General features: G+C 42.6%; 1 protein-coding gene across 2 annotated transcripts in view; it reads left to right on the top strand.

Annotated features, from left to right (window-relative positions):
* LOC126400112 (adenosine kinase-like) overlaps positions 1–23,518 on the top strand; it is a 143,456-nt gene that overhangs the window by 61,455 nt on the left and 58,483 nt on the right. The window lies entirely within an intron of this gene.

Genomic DNA, 23,518 nt, shown 5'->3' with positions numbered 1-23,518 from the left:
TTCTGGGGTAGGATGGCCTGCCATGCTCGTGTTTCACTGTTTGGGATTACATTTAATTCTGGCAGATCAACATTTTGTCTGATCTCCAGTCAAGACGATAGCCCTGAAATTGCACCGCATTCCACGTCTTTAAGCAGTTCATTATCGGCATAAATCAGCATTTACAGCCATCAACATACTCCTTGGCATTCTGTCCCAAGTGAAATTCACAATGGTCCCCATGTTGCCCACAAGCCCCTCTAAACATGAGTGTACTGTAGTCCAATAATGACGGAGGTTTCATAATTAGCCGCCCAGTCGCAGAAACAAACAAACAAGAAGGGGAAAAAAAAGCCGTCAGTGCTCGTGCCAGAAAGCAGATCAGTCAGTCCATCCTCCAGAGTTTGTGTGGTCTCATTTTTAGCCTCTGCTTCGCATTAGCAAACACGGCACATCCTCTGCAAATTGGCAGTTGGGTTTTGCCCACATCCGACAGTCTTACGCGCAGGGAAAAGCTTCCGTGGGATTTGAGGGGGGAATAGAAGGGCCACAAATGGGTGTTTGTCAGTGCTCGGAATCTCAAACGTCGTTTCCAGCGTCCCTCCTGGGCCTCTTTGTCAAAACAGGGGGATCATTCGCTTTATTAGGGTCCCATTCGCACTTCCAAAGTACTTAGCCAGATACACTGCCACAGCTATTCCCACTTAATACTGTGTGGCGTGTCTAGACCGGTGTTCACTAAGGCCTCCTCTCTCCATTAACCTTGTCGAGAGCACTCAGATGTATTTACCCAATTTACAGCCACATTGTACATTTTCTCTCCCTCTCCCTTTCTCACTGTACCAACCTCTGCTGTGTATTAATGTGCTTTGTTGATTTTCATTAAACGACTGCTGGGCGGTATACGCAGTCTTGTACACTCTAATCTGTAAATGTAATTACCGAAAAGCATGCATGTGTGTACGTTAGCATGTTATTTGCCTCGCACGTGCGTCCGTGTTCGCCAGAGCATGTGTGTTAAAGAGGTGATTGATGATTCCTGGCAGAGGCTCTCAAGGTGCCTGCTACTATGTGGTGTGATTGGATGAAAACAGAATTATTAGAGGGCTCTTGCAGCCAGTCTGGCTCATCCAGCAGCAGCGGCGGTGGCGGCGGCAGCAGCAGCAGGGCTGGTGGCAGACGTAGAGCAGGGAGGCAGCACTGCCATTTCTCACAAAGAGAGAGAATGTTGAACTCCTGCCAAATGTTTGGTGGCAGGCTGTTGCTAGGAAATCTGGGTCCTTAGGCAAATCATTGCACAAAGACCAATAACAAAGGCGTGAGGGGGAAGAAGGAATGGCTAAACGCATTTCAGGCAGAGGATATCTCTCTCTTTTTTTTTTGCTGAATGCCATCGCTGCTGCAGTGATGTTTACAGTTATTTCTTTCCCCGACGATTGTAAACATCAGAAATGGAGGGTGATGTATTGTGTGAAAGGGAGATGAGTGACTCTAATTGGTGGGGGTGATGTGTGCGTGCTGGCCCAGTTAGCCCCCCCCCCCCCCNCCAGTCTCTCAGACACACATACACTTGCTGCTAAACACACACAGCATGCACGCACACATTCTGCAGCATACCACTGGCTTGTTTTTCTTACCACTGAGCGCTTTGCCCTGTAATTTGATCTCCACTGCTTGATGCATCCTCCATGATGCCACTTTGAATTAACCTATGGCTCCACAGCTCTCCTTAGCCCCTGCTAATAAAATGGCCTCTCCTAACTTATGCCGTTTATATTCAGGGAAAAGAAAGAAGCACTCAGTCCACCTCACGGTCATGTACGGAGCAAGTAAGAAGAAGAGGGGAGACAAACAAGACAATTGACTGTGAAAAGGCCTGTTAATGACTGGGCACAGATGGTCAGAAATAACCCAAGGATAGACGGAGGAGACACTCGCCTCTGCCAACTGGCCTGATACACAAAACTCACCCAACGAGACACAAGCTGCGGTGCTGTTAGGTCGCAAACCTGATCACAGCTGTGGACGCTGTTCGTTTACGCCCTCAGCTAATGGCGCAATCCCCGTTAGCCTGCGAGAGGTTAGCCACGCCCGAGGAAAACAGCTAGCCCACCTTTCTTTTTCAAACAGCGCAGCAACTTGAGGCAGAATGCCTCACACTGTTAACACTGGCACACTGCATATAGCATTAATTGGCAGTTGTATTCTTGCCCTCACTGCAGGGGAAAGCTGAGTTCAGCTTCAGTCACCGTAGCATAATATGCAAGAAAAAGAGGCGAAGGGGAGGGCAAAAGCAGGAAAAAAAAAAAAAAAGCGCAATACTGGCACCACAAGCAGCACGTCAGCCTGCTTACACTCCAGAGTGGCACACATACACACATATATACACACACATTGTTACTCCGCCCCACCAGCCCCTGCAATTTGCAGCCAAAAAAGCGAAGGGAGAGGTTTTTCCACACACAACTAACTGACATCTCATCAGCCAGCCGAAGGGCTGATTAGCACAGAGGTGACTGCGGCTGTGTCTCTGTCCAACTCAGAGGACCACATTGTCCTCACGCTGACCTTGAGCTTCCTCTCCCTCTCTTCCTCCATCCCTTTCTGTCCTCTGCTCTCCTTTTACTCTCCCTCTCACCACTGCTCTTTATCTCTCAAATTCCTCCCTTCCTCTGTCTCCATCTTCCTCCCTCCTTCTCCTTTTCTGTGTTTTCTCTCTTTCCTCTCCACTCTGTACTGCACCACTCTGCACTGCCCCTGTCCTTCCACATAGCCAGGGAGGGATCACGAGGCAAAATGCAGGCAGTGGAGAGAAAGAGGGAGGGAGGGAGGGAGGGAGGAGAAGTGGAGGGGGGAGAAAAAAAACTGGCAGGCTCCCCCTTTGTCTGCAGGCGATCAGTTACAGTCTTGGTTGCCGATGAAATTTAATCCCCACCGCATTTACATGCCAAGTTTGACTTCTGGCAAGCCTTATTAAATAGATTTGTAAATCATTTCATCTTGATTAGAATCTGTTCTCAAGGGATCAACATTTTTTCGCCTTGCTTGTGTTTTGTTATGTGCACAATCTGTGCCCACTGGTGTTAAAATTTTGAAAGTCAACCCTTGGTGGTGTTATTTTTCCTGTGCGAGTGAGTGTGAGCAGTAGGTTTAGGGGGACAAAGAGCGATGGGTGCCAAGTCCCGTCCGTCACCGGCCAAGCCACTGTGTCAGCATGTCTCCCATCTCTGGAGGTCATGTTGGTGGGCGAGCAACTGCTATGATGTGTATTCTCTTTATTAGGCTGACACCACAGTGTCTTTAGCATGGAACAATGTCATTTCAAATTGTGTCTAATCAGATGGCATTTTGTAATTGCCAGCAAGCATCTTATGAATATGAATTCATAATTGTTCAATTACAAGCCGACTGCATCATATTTATTGGCTTTTTTTTTTTTTTTCTCCCGCTGGCCTGGGCCAATTATAGGATTTAAATCTTGAGGCAATCAAGTGATAAGGGTGAGGCGTTTAGTGTTTGCTGTCACTATATAATTCTCTCGAATGTTAAACATGCATCTGGGAGGGCTGTATTTGTCAGAAGGCTGTGCGTGGAGGTGCACCTGCCTAATTGAGTGGTAATGAGCTGTCAGGAGTACGGGCTTGGTGATTGGCTCTTGGCGGGGCGTCCCGTGCCAGTGGGACGTATGGGCTGGCTCGGCCCTGCTGGAGGATCAGCCAGCTCCACAGCCCTGCAGGCCTGAGTGGGCGGAGCGTGGTAAATTAGGGTGGAGAGGCCAAACGATGCTGGCTGCCGAGACATCCTGTGGCTTTCACTTTAACGTCTGTGGGATTTATTTAGGTTGTTTACAATTATCCTTACTTCTGATTTATGGTTTTACTTCTTCATTTCAGAAGAGGAAGAAGATTTAAGATGTTTTGCTGAAGTGAAAGTAGCAATACTGCACTCTAAAAATACTCCATCAGAAATAAAAGTCCCACATTTTATTTTTTACTTATGGCCACTATGTTTATGTGATTATCACAGCTGTTTCTAGCTGGGATGTGTCTGAAATCACTTCATATTTACTACATTCTGCACTATATAAACCATTTTATTGTCTGAATTCTGAGTGTGAAATTCCAAAAAATGCAACAATGGTAGGAAGAAGTAATGCCCATCATGCTAACTCCTTTTTGCTAATATCTACGGCTGTCAAGAGATTAAAAAAAATAATCTAATTAATTACATGCTTTGTGATAATTTATCTAAATTAATCGCATATATCAATATTCGCCATGAGCAACATTTAAAAAAATTCAAGTGGATTTTGGACACAATTGTGTTTCTCGATGGCGGCTTATAAATTGCGTCAGATGATGCAATCTGTAAAGCCTCGTTAACCCCCTGTCCTGCCAGTGAAATTGGCCTGCAGTCCATTGCAATCCATTTAGCAAATAAGTTGGTTAATCTGTCACAGGTAGACGGATGGGATGTGTACACAGGTTCTGTTATTTCCACACTTCTTGGTCATCGTCTACGTAGGCAGGCGTGCAATGCATTCTGGTAGTGCTGTGATGCAGTTCAAGAGACGGGGCGTCTGCTTCTCATTTGCATCAAGTTGAATCCAGGCTACTTTATGCAAATCAGGGGTGTCCGGCACGACTTGCCACCTCTGGAAACTCCTAAGAAACATTTAATCTATCTATTATCGATCTAAAATGAAGACAGAGTTAGCAACTGCATTTCAGTGAACTATTTTCGTAATAAAAGAGAAAGTTTCCAAACTAGCCGCCATGTTGGCATGGTTTCAAATCCCGGAGCAGACAACCTATGAACCTAGTGGCAGGCCCGTCCAATGTCCAATGCTGGACACACTATTACCCGGTCTATGTCTGAACGCCTGTTCGAGTGTGGCTTGATGTGACTGGATGCTCATGGTAGCATCAGGGGCTTTGCTAGGTCTGACCTCGGGGCTAGCTTCTAAGTGCTTTGCATCGAGATGAAATTTCAGGCTTAAAGTATTGCAATGGTACGAAAATTCCTTAACTCAGAAATTGTGCAAAACAATGCTTCTATCAGTGGTTCCCTCTTGGTGTTTTTTAAATTGTAAATTTTCCATTCACAAGGCCAATCAACATTTTATCATCTGCTTTCATCATATCTACAAAGCTGCTTTAAATAATTGTATGTTCAATGACATATTGGGTCAAGGGGCATCATTTTTCTGTGGTTAATAAATCTGAATTATTGTCTTATTTTGGCAACCCTACTAATACCCACACAAGGTAATGCATCACAAGCTTTGAAAATTTATGATGATGACTCAACAACTCTGTGATCAGTCAGTAATGATGCAAAATAATCATGAAGTCCACAATCTCAATTTACTGCTCACTGCAGAGTAAACTATTAAGTGTCCATTATATAGTCAGTAGTCAGTCAAGGAACAAGAGTGGTTTTGGACACAGCTTGGACATAAAGTTAATAAATTGTTGCAGTTTGAGTTGTTTTCAGCCCATTTATTGAAGAGTCCCACAGCATCTTTAATACGACCACTGGAAGGCACCAAGGTCAGAAATTTTTAATCTTGTACTTAAAGGAATACTTCACCCCTCAAATGAGCATTTGTTTATCAATTACTTACCCCGTGTTACGCTGAATGTCTGAAGTAAACTTAGTTTTCTCTCATGCCTCCACAGTGAAATAAAAATCCCAAAATTGAGAAAATCCTTGAGAAATTGAAGTTGTAGGGGTTCATGTGTAACAACGGCAAAACTAAATCAAAACATTTGTTAACAAACTTTTACACAACTCGTACAGTATAATCCAGGTCCCATTTATCTAGTCATATGATCTTTACTTCCCAGACAGCCCTTTGGAACAGGGAACTTATCCAAGTGACACTTATCTATGCTCTCTTCAGACCAAACTCCATTGACAAAAACAGGTATTTTAACCTCACTGAACACTGGAGCTGCTGCTCTACCACAGCATAGATCAGTTAGTTTGTTTGTGTTAAAGCACCAAAGTCACACCATAATACAAACAAACTAGCTGATAGAGGCAGTGGTAGACCAGCAGCTCCTGATAAATTTTGATAAATTTTACTTTTAATTCAGTTCTCCATTGGAAAGGACTGTCTGTTTGGGAGGAATTGAGCATACGACTGGATAAATGAGATTTGGATTATGCTGCATGAGTTGTGTGAGAGTTTGTAAAGTGATGTTTTGATATAGTTTTGCTGTTGTTAAATGCAGCTGCCTATGTCTTAAATTAATCAAGAATGTTCATCATCTTTAGATTCTTCGTTCACCGTGGAGGCATGCGAGAAAAACAACATTTTCACAAATTGTTATATTATAAAGGCATTTCAGTATTGGATTATTACTTACAGATATTAAGATGTAGCTAACCTTAAGTGCGTTGATAACTATTGTTACTCTATAATGTTACATCATATGCTTTATGTGAAATCTTAAAAGGGATACTTCACTGATTTTCAACCAGCTTTGTATCATAACATTGTGGGTTGTATGTGCAAATAAAGTATGGTAATCTTCCCTCCATCTAGGCAGTGCCTAGATCTCTCTGCTCCATTCGCAGCAAATATTTTGCTGGCTCTCGGAGCTGTCGCTCGACCTACAGGCTGTGCTTCTGCATTTTCGTATTGCCCAACACCCATGCCACAGCCGCAGATACAAAAAGTATATAGGTGGGTCAAGAGACGGACCTGCCCCTCTAATAGTAAACTAGGTAGTGCTGATCAAATATAAACCAAGATTATGTTACTGCATTGTCTATTTTTTGCCTAAAATGTTCTCTAGGAACGTGTTTTAGTGCCCTGTTCAGCTGTACTAGAGAATTTGTGAACTGGAAGTGGCTGCCATACTGTTTCCTGCATAAGGCAGCACTGATCTAATATAGACCAAGATTCTGTTACTGTGCTGCCTATTTCTCAACATTAACATTAACATTAACATATATAGGTTACTGTTTAACTGTTATTACGAGAGTGTTTGTTTCCAGCTGGCCGCCATTGTGTCAAACCGATGTGTTCACATTATGTCACCCACCCCTGGGAGCGTTTATTGGTCCGATGTCGCGCTGTGCATTCTGGTAGTTGAAGGTTTTCTACCTCTTGAGCAAAAGTGTATATATTACAGACATTTTTTCTGTTTTCTCTGGTCATTGAGCACCACAGAGGGATGTCGTATGCTGTAAAGCCCTGTGAACCACAGTAAACACAGTGAGCTTTTTATTAGAGGATATGTTTGAAATTTAGTTTAGAAGGAAAGTTTACAGGATGTCAGGGTTCATCTCATTTTGTTTCCATGGAGGAGAAGTTCTCATCACACTGAATGGGATCTATTTTGGTTAAGATTTGTGTATTTGTATGATTTATTTCTATTTATTTATTTATTTTGAAATGTGTGTGGAAATACTTAAAAGTTGGCAGGGCTACGCTGGTTTTTATTTTGGGACTCTTTATTTCTAGCATCCTAATTTGAACAACAACAGGAAAAAATGCTTTAATCCACTGTATCTTGAGTAATTGCCTCTCGGGGTGGGGGTAGGGGGTGGAGGGGGCACATTTTTGGACTCTGGCAGGCTTCCAGGCTGTAGTCCATATTACTCTACCAGCATGCAGTGACTCTCTCCTTGTACACCCACGTTACCTTGTAAAAACAGTTTTTCTTCTTCAGCAGGGAAAACACCATGTCCTTTCACCCCGGATTACTGTGTGCATCTGCTCCACCGGCAACAAGTCTGTTTTCCTCTGCCTTGCTGTAAAAAGGATGAAATAGTTCAGACTTAATGATATTTCTACTTTCCATCACCTTGTCCCTTTGCTCCCACTGCATCAAAGCACTCGCTGTGTGTGTGTGTGTGTGTGTGTGTGTGTGTGTGTGTGTGCGTGTGCCTTTTTATTCATGAGACCAAGTTGTGAAACGTAGAATAATGTTTCAGTCCTACACTGGGATGTTTGTGGCCATTTGTGCGAGTTCCATGGCTTAATTGAATAGACTGAGTAATTATTTGTCAAGTAATGCTGAGCAGAAAATAAATAGCCACTTTGCGGCCGTGAATTGTGCCTGATGGCCATGTGTTGATACTCTCACCAGGGAGAGTAAAAACCTGCTCTACTGGCTAAGTATCTGATTAAGATTCACATGATGAAACCGCGGACGCTTTAGGATAGTGTGTCTCTTGGGCAAAGATAGTGCGTAGAGTTAAGTGTCAGACACTGTTATATTATCACGCTGGAGCATAAAGCCTCGACCGAATAAATACCGTCGGAATATTCTCCCCGCCACAAACAATCCGCAGCGCCCGGGTCAGCTTGACAGTTTCCGAAAGCGGCCTACAAAGAATCACCACAGATGTGCATCTCTGTGCAGCAGATGCTGGACACTGTTCTTTGAGAATTGTTTCCTTCTGCAAGGTTTCATTTTTCCCTTTTATGTCGCTGTAATTTGTTTATGGTCTGTAATAAGCCTGTGCATATCTTCCTTCTGCCAGTTTGGCCTTGATCCATTGTAAACTGCCAGTAATTTTTTCTCTCTCTCCCTTTTTAAAAGAGACTAATGACTTCTGAGGATAATATAATTTTTTTAATGGTTTGATAATTCATTCATTTAAGTTGTAAGCTTAAGGATTTTTGTCATATCACACCTCAATTTTCATTCTAGCTGTACAGATACGCAAGTTTTTTCCTCTGTCAGCTGAAAGAAAATCAAAGTGGAAAAATTACAACATATGGTTTTATGGGGCGTAATATGCAGGACTATTTCTTGGCCAGGAGCAGTGACTTCTAGGTAGTCCTGCTGGTTGCCTGGCAACCACACAATGATGAGAAGAATAACAAGATGTCACTGCAGCTGGCAAAAAAATCTCCCTCTGCATAACCACCCAGTACAACCCCAACTTGTTTTAAAGGGTCAGTTCACCCTCAAATCAAAAACAGATTTTTCCTCTCACCTGTCAACCTGTTTATCAATCTAGACTGTTTTGATTTGATTCCATGGGTGTTGGAGATATCGGCCATAGAAATGTCTGCCTTCTCTTGAATATAATGGAGCTAGAAAAATACACTAGACAAGCATGCATCTACTCATGGACGAGAGGCTCGCGCTCATGACAGAGTGAGATGTAAATATTAATGGCGTCCTGTCCGGCTGAGCTGTAACGTTAGCTAGCTCAGTGGCGCTAGGTGAGCTAGCAGGAGATTCAAGCTTCATTTTGTGCAGCAATACAATCATTGGGTGTAGTTTGGGAGAAAGAAAATAGTTTCTCCATGAAACTGCTCACAACAAGGTCTGTGGATTATCTAGAGTAACCAGGTTATGATTTCTGGAAAGAGACATTGCTGTTGATTTTTCTCAAATGTATTTTTTGGCTCTGTGAGCAGACATCTCTCGGGACGATATCTCCAACACTCGGCAACAATCTAGAATGATAATCAGCACTAAAGCCACAAGAAAAAAACGTGTATTTTTGATTTTGGGGTGAACTTTCCCTTTAACGCTTCAGTTTTCATACTGAGTAGGGAGTTTTAGATGTGCTGGTTGGTAGATGTGTGTGTTTTTTTTAAATCCCTTTGGACAGAGCCAGACTAGCTGTTTCTTTATGTCTTTATGCTAAGCTCAGCTAAGCTAACCATCCCCTGGCTTCAGAATAACTTCATATTTAATGGACATATATATAAGAGCAGTATCGATCTTCTCAGTCAACTGTTGGCAAGGTAGCACATAAGCGTATTTCCCAAAATGCTGAATGATTATCTTTCATGAATCTGAAAATATATCAATAACAAAAAGCTGCAACTGATCATTTTTATTTTCAATTACTGTCTTTGTCATTTTTTGCAAAATATGTCCATCGTTTGTTCCCAGAGCCCAGTGTGATTTTAAAATTACTTGTTTTTCCTGTCCAACAGTCCGCAGATATTCAGTTTACAACTATATATATATATATAAAAAAAGTGGAAAACCTCAAATTTAAAATGCTGGAACCAGAGAGTATTGCAGAATATTTTCCTGACAAATGCTGGGTAATCAACAGCAGCAAACTGCTTTTTTGCCTGTGTTTCAGTAAGCATGTCTTGGGTTCACACATGCAGTGGGAAAGTGTTTATTTTTCATACATGGTCCCACTCAGACATAGGCTAGTTCTCTGACCTTATCTATTGTTTCTCAAGTGTATATTGTAAGCAGCTTTGGAGGCTTTATAGAGACTTAGCCGGCAGGGCTGCCGTTGCTCTGGTGGAACATTTGGACCTCTGGCAAGTGTCAGATTTTCAGCAGCACATTAAATCTCTTAACCCAGTTCTTTTTTTCCCCTCCCCTTCCTCTCTCTGTCTCCCTCTCTTCCTCTTTCCCGCTCTCCTTCCCATGCTAACAAGCTGGCTGTGATTTATTTTTCATGTGTGGCGTTGTTAGCCTCCGCCATCTTTTTTTTTTTTTTTTTTCCCCGGCATCTAAACTCTTGTGCCAGTGGTTAGCCTGGTGCCCAGGCCCTGAGGGGGCAGAGTGGAAACGCAGCCAGAGCAGCTGCACATCCACCCCGACCGGGCAAAGTCCTCCAGTCACACTGTGATGGGGAGGCCAGAGCCACTTTGATTAGCATGTCCGTCCTTATTGGCCAGCTTGAATGTCATGCACCGTGAGCCCAGTCGTCTAATGCTTCGGCCGGCCAACGGGGCCGCTCCCTGCAATTACTGATAGGGCTGCTTGTTCCAGTGTGGAGGATAGGCCAGGGAGAGCGCCAAAGTGCCAAATGATTGTCCTCGGGTAAATAAAAAGCAGACATTTTCCTTTTTGATGTTCTATATGTGCGTGCCTTATTTTCAGATGCTGTGGCGCAATCACATTTGAAAGCATTTTGCGCTCCCAACATAACAAGGGGGAACCAATCAAAACAATAACTGTGGTTCCTTTTGACAAAGCCCTTGGCTCACAATTGTCAGAAGATGTAAGCTGACTCATCCACACAAGAAGGGCATGTATCCCTGGGAGCGAGGGGCGAAAAGCTATGATGAATCTTCCCCTCTGTGCTCTCCTCTCTCCACTGAGCCTGCATGGATTAATTACATGACTAGTAGCTAGTTTAGTCCCATTATTTATTTTTTCTAATGAATAATTTTACTCTCCCTCTCCGCCTAGATTTTATTCTGCTCAGGACTTTTTCGGCTTCGCCCCGTGGAAATAAGAATGCATTGATTATTTTCCATCTAGCAAATATCCCACCAACTGAGGAATAACATGCCTTTCCCCTAATTGGTTTGTTTATCTTGAGCAACAGACTCTGGGTTTGTTTGGACTCTGGCTGGCATCCACACACTGCACCGCTCCTCAGCATGATTACTCACCTTGGGAGGAGGCTGCTGGAGCAAGGTTGATGTTCCCCGCATAGACATCAGGCTGTCATTCTCCCCGCTTATGTGACATCATTTGCCAAGACAGATTTGTTACAGGAAAAATAAATTCAGGCCTAAAAAGGGATTGATTTAAGGACAGGCTGCGAGTGGAAAAAGGCGACAGGAGGGATGGGGGCTCCCAGACACATTTCACCACTGAGAGGGCTCGGGCCGGATCCAAACAAGCTGCCAACAGAAGATGGATTCTGGCTTCATGTATAATTGATAAACTGTATGTTCTAGGTGTCAGCTTTAAAGAGGGAGCTAGGACTATATCAGGAAGCTATTTTTCCTCTCTGAGGCGAGCATCATTTTTATTTTGTCCTCCCCCGTTCTCTGGCTTATCTTCTCAGTTCAGAAAGCCCCGTTGAAAATTATCGTTTTCTTTGAAGACGACGTTCGGGAAGTGCAGCTTTAAAAGCACATCCTGTTCCTGCGCCTATTAGGAGTGCTAGTCCAGGGCAGATAGCCATCTGCAAAGTTGACTGTACATCCTGAGTTATCAGGATTAGCCATCTCACTCTTGACACCTAGCACATTAATATTAGCTATGGGAGACTCGATCCTGCTGAAAGCAGCATAAAAGGATTAATGCAGCGCTTATCCTTTTGGAAATAATGCCCTTTATTGAGCGGATTTGACACTGTAAAGGCTAATGATGACATTGAATGGAGCCAGAATAAGTAATGGTGCATCATCCCGTGTCACGCAGCCAGAATAGTCGCTATTTGCATTCCGACGGCTCAAACTGTATTGATTTTGCTGAAGGCGTTCGGTTGTTTTTCCTCCGCAGCAGTAAGAAAGTGTTCCTCAATCATCAACGTCCTGTAGCTAATGACAGTCCTCTCCCCATAGGCCCAATGACATGCTTCGTTCATCGTCACGTTGTGTGCTACAATCTCACCTCTGAGCACTTTGAGCTGCAGCAATTACTGTACATGAAACACAATATGCCAGCACATCACCCTCCCTGTCCGTCACGCAGAGACTGTGGGGTTAATGTGGCTTTGCCCACTCACATTAATAGTAGTAAATTTGCATCCTGCCAGTCACATCTATGAGTGGTAGCAGTACAGTTTGTACCACAAAGGCTTGACTATTTTAGTGGACCAGAGGCGGGTGGGGGACCAACTTTGTACCCTATAATTTCCCTTTGACAAAATGTAATAACTGTGAAAAGCAGTTTTCTGTTGTTTTTGGTACAGCACTTTAAGTGCTAAAAGTGGCCTTATTCATATGATTTTTTTAATACCCCCATGTGCACTTGACTCTGAATGCTGCTGGATGTAAACAGGAAATGTGCCCGCATGGGGTAACTGGAAACCGCCACACGGCGAGAATTTAAATCAAGCTAAAATGATTGTAATTCAGTGGGAGAGAGTCTCCTTGAACCCCTAACATGATTTGATTATAAAGAGGTTAAACAACTGTAATAATAAATCTGTCAAATTTTTAATAAGATGTGCCATTTTGTATCGGGCATTACAACACTGAGGGGCAGACAAGTGGCCATCAGGGCCACCTGAGAACATTCGCTCTGTTCTTTCTGCTAAATTGCCGCTTCCCCTTAGGTGTTTTTTTAGCTGACAAGATAGTAACCTTATCAATCACGGCTCCTTCCCTCTCTCTCCCAAGGACTCGCGTTGATATGTTCTAAGTGCTCTCTCCTTTAGCGCTTTTAATGGGAATATTGCATGCTCATTTCAGCGATGCCTCCCTGTTTCTTAATGAGCTGATAAAGCCCCAATTATGGAGGCAAATCCTGATTTCTGATTTGCATTACCGACTCTTGTTTCACCACACACGGCGGAAATGTACATGATTGAGGTGCTGAGATGTTGGCCTGCCTTTCCAGAGACTTACATGGTGTGTGTGTTGATGTGTGTGTGTAGGGACACAGGAGATGGACAGATTAGATTAGATACAGTAGATGCTGCACGGCCCCGGCCGTTTGTGCGTAGAATGTGATTTAGTCGCGAGGTTTGAGACGGGCTGTGGGGCTGCTCTGGGCTCTGTGATGGGTGAGGGGACAGACTGACAGTGACAGTGGGGTGGTAATGGCTCTGAATGAGGAGGAATGGCCCCTGTAAGGCCCCTCTCCCAGTGGCAGAGCAGAGGAGCCCTGTCCAAATACACTGCAAAATGAATTCTTCTCTACACCTGTGTGGTTTGTTTTTTTTTTTTTTTTTCTATTTATAGCTTCGCCAATCTGAGGAGAAATGGCGAAAGAAATGGAAAACGCTACCCTTAAAGAAATCCAGCCTTCACTTTTATTAAGTATCAGCAGCTGCAGTAACGCCACAGCCCATCAGATGTTGAGACATCAGTGGAAGTAAAAAAAGATGAGAGGATGTTGTATCACATTTGCAGTTTTTTTTTTTTTGAACAGGACCCCTAACAGATAGCCAAGAGGGAGATGCAAGGCCGATCAAAGTCGACCTCTGGATGTGTGATCAGAGATGTGGACATATCAGTATGAGCGCACTTGCATATGATTTTCCCAGGTTTGTTTTCACACAGCCACATATTTTGCCTCCCTCGCCTTCCGTGCCCCTTTTCGTCTCTGAAACTGAAACATCATGTCTAGAACTTTGGCTGGGGAGCTCTGCACTTCATGAAAAATGCATTCACTCACTCTTTTTCTAACTCCTCGCCTCTGATACCCTTGTCATATCATATCCATGTCATGTCAGTGTGTGTATTAATTATGTAGCAGGCGCAGTTGAGGAGACAATATTGATGCATCTCAACTAGACATCCTATGTATATTACTCACCCGTCGTTGGGAAATATAAACAAGACCTAATCAAGGACGAGAAGACGCTTTAATGTTTAGCCTTGTGAGTAAATAATTCTTAGCCAGTGTTTACAGGGAGCATTTTTTTCTTTCTTCCTGCTTCCCTCTCGGGCTCCAGAGTCTCGTTCTATTCAACCGTTGTGGTCACTTTTTCCGGTTCAACTGAGGTGTTTGACTCGGTCATCCCGCCTGGGTTTAGCCTCTCTTTTAGACTGCCTGAGTACTGTCGACAAACGGCACCCAGTAGCACCTTTTGGAGGTGTCCCAAATTGCAAAGGTAATTTATTTCTTTGCAGGCAAAAGTATGCATGAGTAAGAGGTCGTATTGTAATATAAAATTGCTCAGCGGTTGCACACATGCCAGATCCTGTGTGGGATTTCTGTTTATGAGTCCTCTCTGTGCTGTAATCTTATGGAACTGTGATAGCACTTGAATATATTCCCTCACCAAATGAATATCAGGAGGGAACACAGTTCTGGATGGTTCCTCTCGAAATACAGCTGTTTCCCTCCGGTCCTCTTCCTCCTTCTGTAACAAATGGTCTCTCAGGATTAAAAACCCACTACAAACACTTCAGAGATATTAATCTTCTTTCAGGACCTCATTCAAAAGTTGCATTTAAAAGGAGGAAAAAAAAGACTCAGACACTTGTTATGTTTAATGCCAAATCGGATGTGCGTGTTCCTCGCAGATATAGATTAAATACATCACGCTATGAAAGCATACTTAGAGCTGGTAACCCCGTCGTTGCCAACAGCCGAGTCAACATTGATCGTGTGCGTTTTGCAACGCTAGAATGATTGTTTTACAGCGTGGTGATTGCAGCGGTTTGGCAGGAATAATTGGAAGTTCAAAGCGTCGATCCGCGAGTGTAGCCTGGGGATAGGTTTCTGGAGAAGCCGACACTTCAGACGTATTATGAAGCCATCACGTCTAATTTGCACAGGCCTCTTTTGTAATTTACCCCCCAATTCAGAGGAACAGTCTCCTGCTCTGCAGCACAATGCACACTCTGCTTGCATTGTTCACGCTCATTGGAAGAGACACTGAGTGAATGAGTCTTGGAGCTCAAATAATGTGCAGCACTGTTCCTGTCATATTTGTTGCTGTGTAATGGCTCCTGATTTGTAGTTTCCTGCAGCGCCTTTTTCGGTTTGGTGCAGAGCAGACAGTCGCTGCACGGTATACAGCAACTGTTTTCTGTGCATCCAGTCCAAGCAACTTGTTTACAACTCGCCGCCGAAGCAACTGCTTGACAGATAAAGGAGCTCAAAAACGTGGTATAGTCTTTGAGAGGGGGAGGAAACCTCTTCAGAGGAAGGACTGGGGTTTTCCACATGCCGCCCAGACATTCTCACACATATTGAGTTTGTCTGTGTGCATCTTTGAAGATGCAAATGTGTCAACCACATGTATCCAACCACCCAGCGAGAAGCTGAGATGCTCAACTGCCTTTCTCACGGCTCTTAAATGGCTGCCAGTGATCTTCAGCAGCTCTGCGTGTCTGTGAAGCCTGCAGTTCTTTTTTAACGGACAGATTAGTTTTTGTGGGCTATTGAATAATTTGTGCACATTTATCACTGAGCAAAAACGTCAGTTTAACCACATTAGGAGACGGAAGAGAGTTTGGCCGTAAAATTTTACAACTTCTCATGTAGCAAACTCTTACAGTAGATAGTGAGCTTTTATAATGATACAGAAGCCATTAATTGGCTGTTAATGTAAACCAGAAGTTACTAGAGTCTGTAAATGGATTTATTAGTTCAACTTTTTAGATCTACTTTGCATGACAATACAGACGGAGTACTTTTTATATTGCAGTCGCTCCTTAATCAAGAGAATATTTATACCTCAAACTTGCCTGCCAGCTTTGACGTCTGCTGTAATAAAAAGAGACAGCACATCATAGCCTGGCATATCCTGACAGAAGAGACATTCGTAAATTATTGATGTTTTCCCTTGCTCTGTCACCTATCATTGCACGATCCTTCTACTCCAGCGTTTTTGAAATGCAAGAGTAGTAGTCCTGCAGTGTGGCAAGTCATGTTGCCGGCTCTCATTTCAATATCTGAAGTGAAAGGTCGGGATGATATATTCTGTCCTGCCGCGGTGACAGTGACTTACATGCCACCAGTTCAAGATGGTACACTTTTACGAGGCCCACCCAGCCTGTCGAGCAAACTGATAATGAATCAATCTGTGTGAAACATTTATGGGCCCCCCCCACCCCCCCACCCCCACACCCTCCTCCTCCTCCCTCCTTGCGTGAGGCCAATTAGAGCATCCTCGGTGGCCCCTGCTGTCTGAGTCAGGGAAGCCCCTCGCATTGTCATATCAATATTCCTCTGTTGATCTCCAGCTGAGGCGAGTCCGGCTGCTCTTTCCACACATGCTAATTTGCATTCGCCAGCATGTGTGGGAGATGGCATGCTGGCTGCCTCTCCTCCTTGTTCCCAAACCTACTGTTGCCTCCCTCTCTCTGTCTTTTTCTACTTTTTTTTTTTTTCGAGAGGGAAAGGTTTCTTGATTCCTGGCATGCCAGAGAAGGGTCCTCTGAGGATTACATTGGCTAAGCCCTTATCACTCCAGGAAATTCACTGCCTGCTTAAAAAAGTGGTAGGAGTAGAAAATCAAGGGGAAGTGTTATTCTTTTTAAGTTTCTCCCTATTCCCATGGAAAGTTATTACGGGTTTGAAGAAAAGTCCTTTTTTTGGCACTCAAGTTTTCTCGTAACTGCATTTCATATTTCACCCTCCTTTTTTTTTTTCCAAGCGGCTGGTGGAATTTTAGAAGTGGAAAATGTGAAGGCAGGTGCTTGAGAGAGAGGGAGAGGGAGAGAGGGGAGGTTTAGGGAGGGCTGTGCTCACTGGGAAGCGATGTTAAACATCCAGGGGAAATGTTTGTTATTCTAATGGGATACCACCATGGTAACAGCTTTTAGAGACTCCCAAGGCTTTGTGTGTGGAGTATATGCACGCTTTCATCAATCTCGCCTAATTTCTTTGGGGATTAGCAAATATAATCAGTCCTTTCTCCAAGTCGTCACCTGCTTATCGACATGAATATTATGGTGAAATTTAGCAGAACACAGCCCCGTTGGATGTGGAGAAAGCAATACACGGGCCATTAATATAAATCACAAATTGAAGTGAGTCACTAAATGGATTCAAAAGTCATTAGTATTCCTTTTTGTGCTGAATGACATCCCGGACAGAATAGCTCACATTTTGCTACTTTTTTTAAATCCTTGCAACCAAGACCAAAGCACTTTTGCCCGCATTACATCTTCAAGTTAAACATGTTTCAGACAGAGGTAATGAATTATGTTATTTTCAGATTTAATACCTTTACAGGGGTTTTAAAGGCAATGGAGTGAACTCATTTACAAGACTTGGGGAGAAAAAAAAAGGAAGCCCCCCGCCTGATGAGGAGCCTCCGTGTTTAAAAGGCTCCAATAACTCGTAAGCCCCTTCTCAGTTTTATACCTTTTTCTCTCCCTCTGCAGATTTCCTTAAGTGGCTTATGTGAATTGCAATTGCCACATTGAAGCCGGGGAGTATACAGAATACATTTCTTCCCGGCCGTGACCAGCTAACAGCGCGTTGAACTTGTGCGTGTGGTGATGGAGAGGTTTCACACACAGCACTGCAGCGCCGTGGGAGTATAGCCTGACCCAAAGCTAAGCCCCCAGCCGGAACAGCCTTCCATCAAACTCACAACACTGCCCTGTTATCTACTGGCATTTCTGTCTGATACAAACAGCCAAGACGTGATATAGTTGGCTACATGTCATATCTGGCATTGTACTACGCTCTATCTGCTCCCCCCTCTGTGAAATATAATGCTTTTAACTCACCAGCTTTTTGCCTTGGCTATTTTTTCCATCTGTAGCAGAGACAGAGACCAGTGTGTTTGCTCGTCTTGGCCAAAGGCCAAAGGCTCTTTCTGATATAATCCCCACCATCGATCAGACTTTGTTTACTCTAACATGGTTTCTCTCCCCTCCAGCAATTAGAAGGCAACCTTCCACCTCCTGCTCCACAGACCAGCTTTATACGTTTATTTTTCCCTTAAGTGGTAATTTTTCATGTTGCGGCTAAGCTCTAAGAAGTGTGGGTGTACATTAAGTAATGGATACTCTTCAACCAGACTGACACGTTGGATACCAAATTTTTGTTAATGTTTCTTTGTGTTTGAAGAGGAGAATTCTCCAGTCATCAAACACTTATTGCACCGGACTATCAGTACACTGTATTATTTAGGGATGATTCACACATTTCCAATGTAGCACTCCACGTCCTGTGGGTTTCATTTAGGCTGCCCCACTTAGAAATCTGAAGCACTTTGAAATTTTAGAAAAATGGATGTGGCTGTAGAAGCTGAGGATGACTCTCGTGTCCGTCTGAGAGGCTCTCGTCATAATAAATCAGGCGGGAAAGTGACTGGTCTTCTCTTTGGTCTTGGTTAACGAGGTTTGTAATCCACACAGAGAGGAGAACATTTTGTTTTATTGGTAATATTGTGATCGCAATCGACTCGAAAACTGAGAAATGGTCAGATAGATGTTATGTTCATCAGTTGCACAAAGATTTCTGGTTATTAAATTTTAAAAAAAGACTTATTTTCTATGAAATCTGCATAAATTAAGAGTTCACTACCTCTTTTCTACCCGGAACACTATATTTACTTTTTATTTTGTTTGATTGATTCAAAGTGTAAATTTATAGAGGCCTCAAAAATAAAAAATCCCCAAAATAGAACAAAAAAGCGAGAACACTAAAAATCCCACAATGCAACGCTTTGCCTCTGAAAGATGTGTGAATTACTGTTGCGCAGTGTGACACTCGTCAGTGATGGTGTCAAGAGTCTGAAATCTCAATTTGTTTCCCACTGTAGAGTGAAGTATTAAGTGTTTATTATGCAGAGAACAGTGAATGAGAAGTAGTTTGGGTGTTTCCATCCACCTGTTTTTATGCTTTGCTGTGGTGGAATCATTGGTGTATTGATAAAAGCCAAATGTGAGAGAGTGCAAAGGAAGTGTACGTGGCAAGTGACTTGGGCAGCTGCACAATATGTAGTTTTTTATCCTCACTGTGATGTCAACCTGCGCAATAAACACACTGCAAAAGACTGTCATATTGCGCTCACTGTCATTTCTTTTTTGATTTGTGCCTTTTGTGTTAGAATCAGTGTTTAATTTGTTCAATAACAAAAATGTTTCATTTCTTTTTTTAACTCAACAACCAAGTTGTTGTATTTTAGCAATATACTGAAAGCAGCAGCTTTAATATGTTGTTTATTTATCACTAGTAATATTGTTATTGTGATATTCAACAATGTAACTGCTAGGGGTGTAAACCACTAGCTTCATAACGATACAATATAATATCAATTCATTGGACAACGATACGATACTTGACAATATCACACAGTCTGCCACGATACGATTTCGATTCCATTTAATTCAGGAGCCTGTGATCGATATGAGACATTATCACAAGTCCATTTAAAGGCACTGTATGTAAGAATGTGGCCAAAACGGTTACTGCACTCAAATTCAAAATACTGCCGCGAGTCGTGTCCGCCCCCCCTCCCCTACAGATTCGAGGTTGCTGGACAGCGGCACACTGGAGACTGATTTGTTTGCCCATGGGCGGCTGCCGTGGCAGGGCTGCGTCGCCGTGTCCTTGATTTTCGGTTTTCCAGCGGACCGTTCGAGCAAGTCCGGCTTCTCTGCTGCTAACGCTGCTGCCGGGATACAGCGGAGGAGACTGCTAATGCTGCTTGCCGTGCTGCTGTAGCTCAGTCGTAACTGTAACTGATGCTGAGACTCTACTGACTGCGTGACTGGTAGACGGCGGTGGGTGGCACAACAGGCCAAAACACAAATTCAAAACATAAACATGATTTGCGGACCGTAAAAATGTTTTTTAAATGCGAATATTCTGGCTGTACTATTGTTGTTGGTGTGATCAGTATGTTATATGAACATTATTCCTTAGTCTCTGTGACATATTAGGTGGATTTTACAACTGTTTGCTTTAGATTTCTTACATATAGCTCCTTTAACACTATCCGTTACAGAATGAGCTGCCACCCCCTTTTTTTTGCTTTTGGCAATAAAGGATGAAAACATTACATAAATAATCATAAACAATTGTTACCGGTTAAAACATGGATTAACAAGATCATTTTACGAAAGTATCACATTCTGCTCAGTAATAACTGTCATGGTTTAAAGACAAAACATTTGTTATTTTCCTAGTCACCCATTATTAGCTAAAGCATTTTTGCATTGCATAAAATAGCCTTGAGGCTAGCTGAGTTTTCCTCAACTCATAGCTTAACAATTTAAGTTTGTTATTCATACTTTTTCTTACTCACGGTTGGTTTAAGTTGCTGCATCTCCAGACAGAACAGCACAGTTGAATTTCAGCCTCTGTGCACGTTGTTTCAGCCGAATATTGTTGAAACAGAGCAGCTACAGTAAAGTTGCTGTGCTGCTGCAAGAAGTTAGTGGGGATGCAGGCAGGTAACATTATTTAACGGCATTTTCTTATGCTGAGTTTCTGGAAATTGTGTCAGTGTCTGTGCTAAAATTTGGTTGGAAAGTTAAACTTAAGACTTTTAAAAGTAAAAGACATGGCAGACCAAGCAGCCCTACTCCTTTTAGCAGAAGCAAATAAAAAAGCTAACAGTTTAAGGCCACTTTACTGCGAAATATTGGTAACAAGTGAAACACTGCCTGACAAAAAGACCTGATCTGTAAGAAAACTTTGACGGCAGTTAATAATAGTATTAATGCTTCAGTTGATGGTAATGACAAAAGTGTTAAAGTAGGCTGGGTGGAGCACTGAATGTAATCAGTAATGAGTAATATGTTGCACTACATTCCATTTTCGTAGTGTCTGTTGTGATTTGTAGCGCTTGTTGTATCATTTTGTTGGTTAAATGTTGTTTTGTAGTGTTGTGTATTTAAGTGAAACGATTGACATTCTGGGACACAAGACAAATGTCGGATTTTTTTCTGACCACAAAGCGCAATTAAATTAAATACAAAAAAATAAACAAGGTACAACATGCAAAGTTTTTTTAAAAATAGAGGACAGCAGCAAAACACACATTATGAGCCATGATATTATTATTTTATATTATTATTTTTTTGTATACCTTGGCGCCAGCGACAGCCGTGGCCTGGGGCGTTACGGTTGCGGGTTGTCCCTTCTTGCGTCTGCACATCCGTTTGTTGATCTCATTCTCGTAAACGCGATATCTCAGGAACACCTTGAGGGAATTTCATCATATTTGAGACAAACGTCCACTTGGAATGAAGGATGGACTGATTTGAACTTCTTAATCAAAGGTCAACTTCGCTGTGACAGTCTAATATTCTGCGAAAACACTTTTCTGGCCATTATTCAACATCATAATTCAGGAACCAAAGGGAAGACATTTGGTTGTATACTGAATTGGTGACTCTGATCTTGGGTGCCCACCTTGAAACTGCACTGATTGTATAGATCTCTTGTGCTGCCAGATTGATGTTGTTGTGTGGAAATCATTGGTTTTAGACTTTGTAGCATCTTTGCATGGCTACATAAAAGTCTGGAAAAACATGGTTGGCGGAGGCAAACAACCACGAGGCGGTAACTCTAGTTTCTACCTTAGAGACAAAGTATCTTGTAGCTCTGAGTCAGCCTGGTGATAGGGCGCCTACCTTTTAGGCTTAAATTAGTCAGATTTTTGGTTGAAGTGTCCACCTTATTAGAGTAGTCAAAGAGTAAGATCAGACTGATTTAAACCTGTAGATATGTATAATATATATTCATTAAGCAAGTGCCTGATATGTATTAGTCCTCTCATCCAACAGAGAGGCAATATTAACCAAATTGTGGCTAATAAGTCTTGTAGAATTATCAAAGGCAAGCGGCATGCTAATGCCTCCAAACAATTTTAATTTCACATCTAATAACACATTGCTTCACCCTGTTACTTGTGCTTTTGGCAGACAACCCTGACGCCTACCAGCAGCATCTGAATTTTGTGATTTTTAGGTTTTGTTTGATGCTTGAGAAAGACTCATATTTCCTGGCTGTGATTATTTATCTCAGCCTGAGATGCTATGCTCAAGTGGGAGAAGCTCTTAGTACGCTACACTGCTAATGCTACTTGTGCTTTGAGGGAGGAAAATGTCTGTTTAGCCCAGTGGAGAGCAATAACTTTCATAATAACTCACAGACAGAACTCAAGTACAGGAACAGTGGCCAACTTTTAATGGTATTATCATGCATTCACTTTAAGAAGTTGAAAGTTCCTTCAGTGTCTTTCAGTCTGTGCCGAGGTTTTTTTCTTTTGATCACTAAGATTTTGAAGTCCCGCTGAGGTATTTCCATCAGCTGTGATTAGCCGTGCACAGGTAGGGAAGTACTCTTCACACAGCTGTGAATTTTCAAGGCAATTTCAAGTTTTAGCAGAAACTGACCCCTTCTCTTCACAACCAAAATACCACAGCAACAAGCAAGTCTTAATAGAACATATTCCTCCTTTGACGAGACCAGTTGGGTTTCTAGTCTTCCCCTTTGTGTGTTTACATCATCTGTGTGCACTCAATATTTCTCCCTCTTGGCCTGAATAAAAAACAAAGTCAATCAGAATTGACTCGTAGCATCATCACAGCACCAGGAAGATCAAAACATGTGGAGTGCATAAACAAGCTCTAAAGTTTCCTAGCCTTGACGGTATTTCTTACCAGCTGTCATTTTATATAGCTGTGTCATTTTTTGCATAATTCCACGCTGCATTGGCTTGGCTTGATTTGATTTAGGACCTCCACTTTCAAGGAAATTGGGCTTAGGGTATGTAAGTTCACACTTCTTGCCTCCTGGCAATTGATTTTTCTGAGCTTGATTTTTAGAGCTGTTGCAATACCAGTGGTGAGTGTTAGCACCGTGTTGTGTGCAGAGATACTCAAACCGTAGTGTGATTTTTATAATTCAAAAGTTAGCAGGTACAAAGTTAAAGGGAAAATGTGAAAAACAAGTAATGGGTTATTTAACAGAAAATTAATCATCAACAATTTTCAAGTCATTTATCAAGTTAAAATGCCAAAAATTTGCTGCAGTGTGAAAATGTTCTGCTTTTCTCTGTTTGGTAGGATTTTAAACTGAAGAGATGTCACCTTTCCCCCTTGGTTACTGTTGTTATGCTTGTTTGCACCTGACATGTCAATATGGCATTGTCAGCTTAACCAGTGAGAGATGTTCAAAAGAAAATAAACGCAAATATCTAGAGTATTAGTTCTGAAATATCAGACAGAAGTAGACAGAGTGAGAGAGCTACTTTC

This window comes from Epinephelus moara, chromosome 13 (assembly GCF_006386435.1).
Source record: "Epinephelus moara isolate mb chromosome 13, YSFRI_EMoa_1.0, whole genome shotgun sequence".
NCBI lineage: Eukaryota > Metazoa > Chordata > Actinopteri > Perciformes > Serranidae > Epinephelus > Epinephelus moara.
The sequence above is the reverse complement of the archived record's forward strand: the minus strand, read 5'-3'. Positions and strand labels throughout refer to the sequence as shown.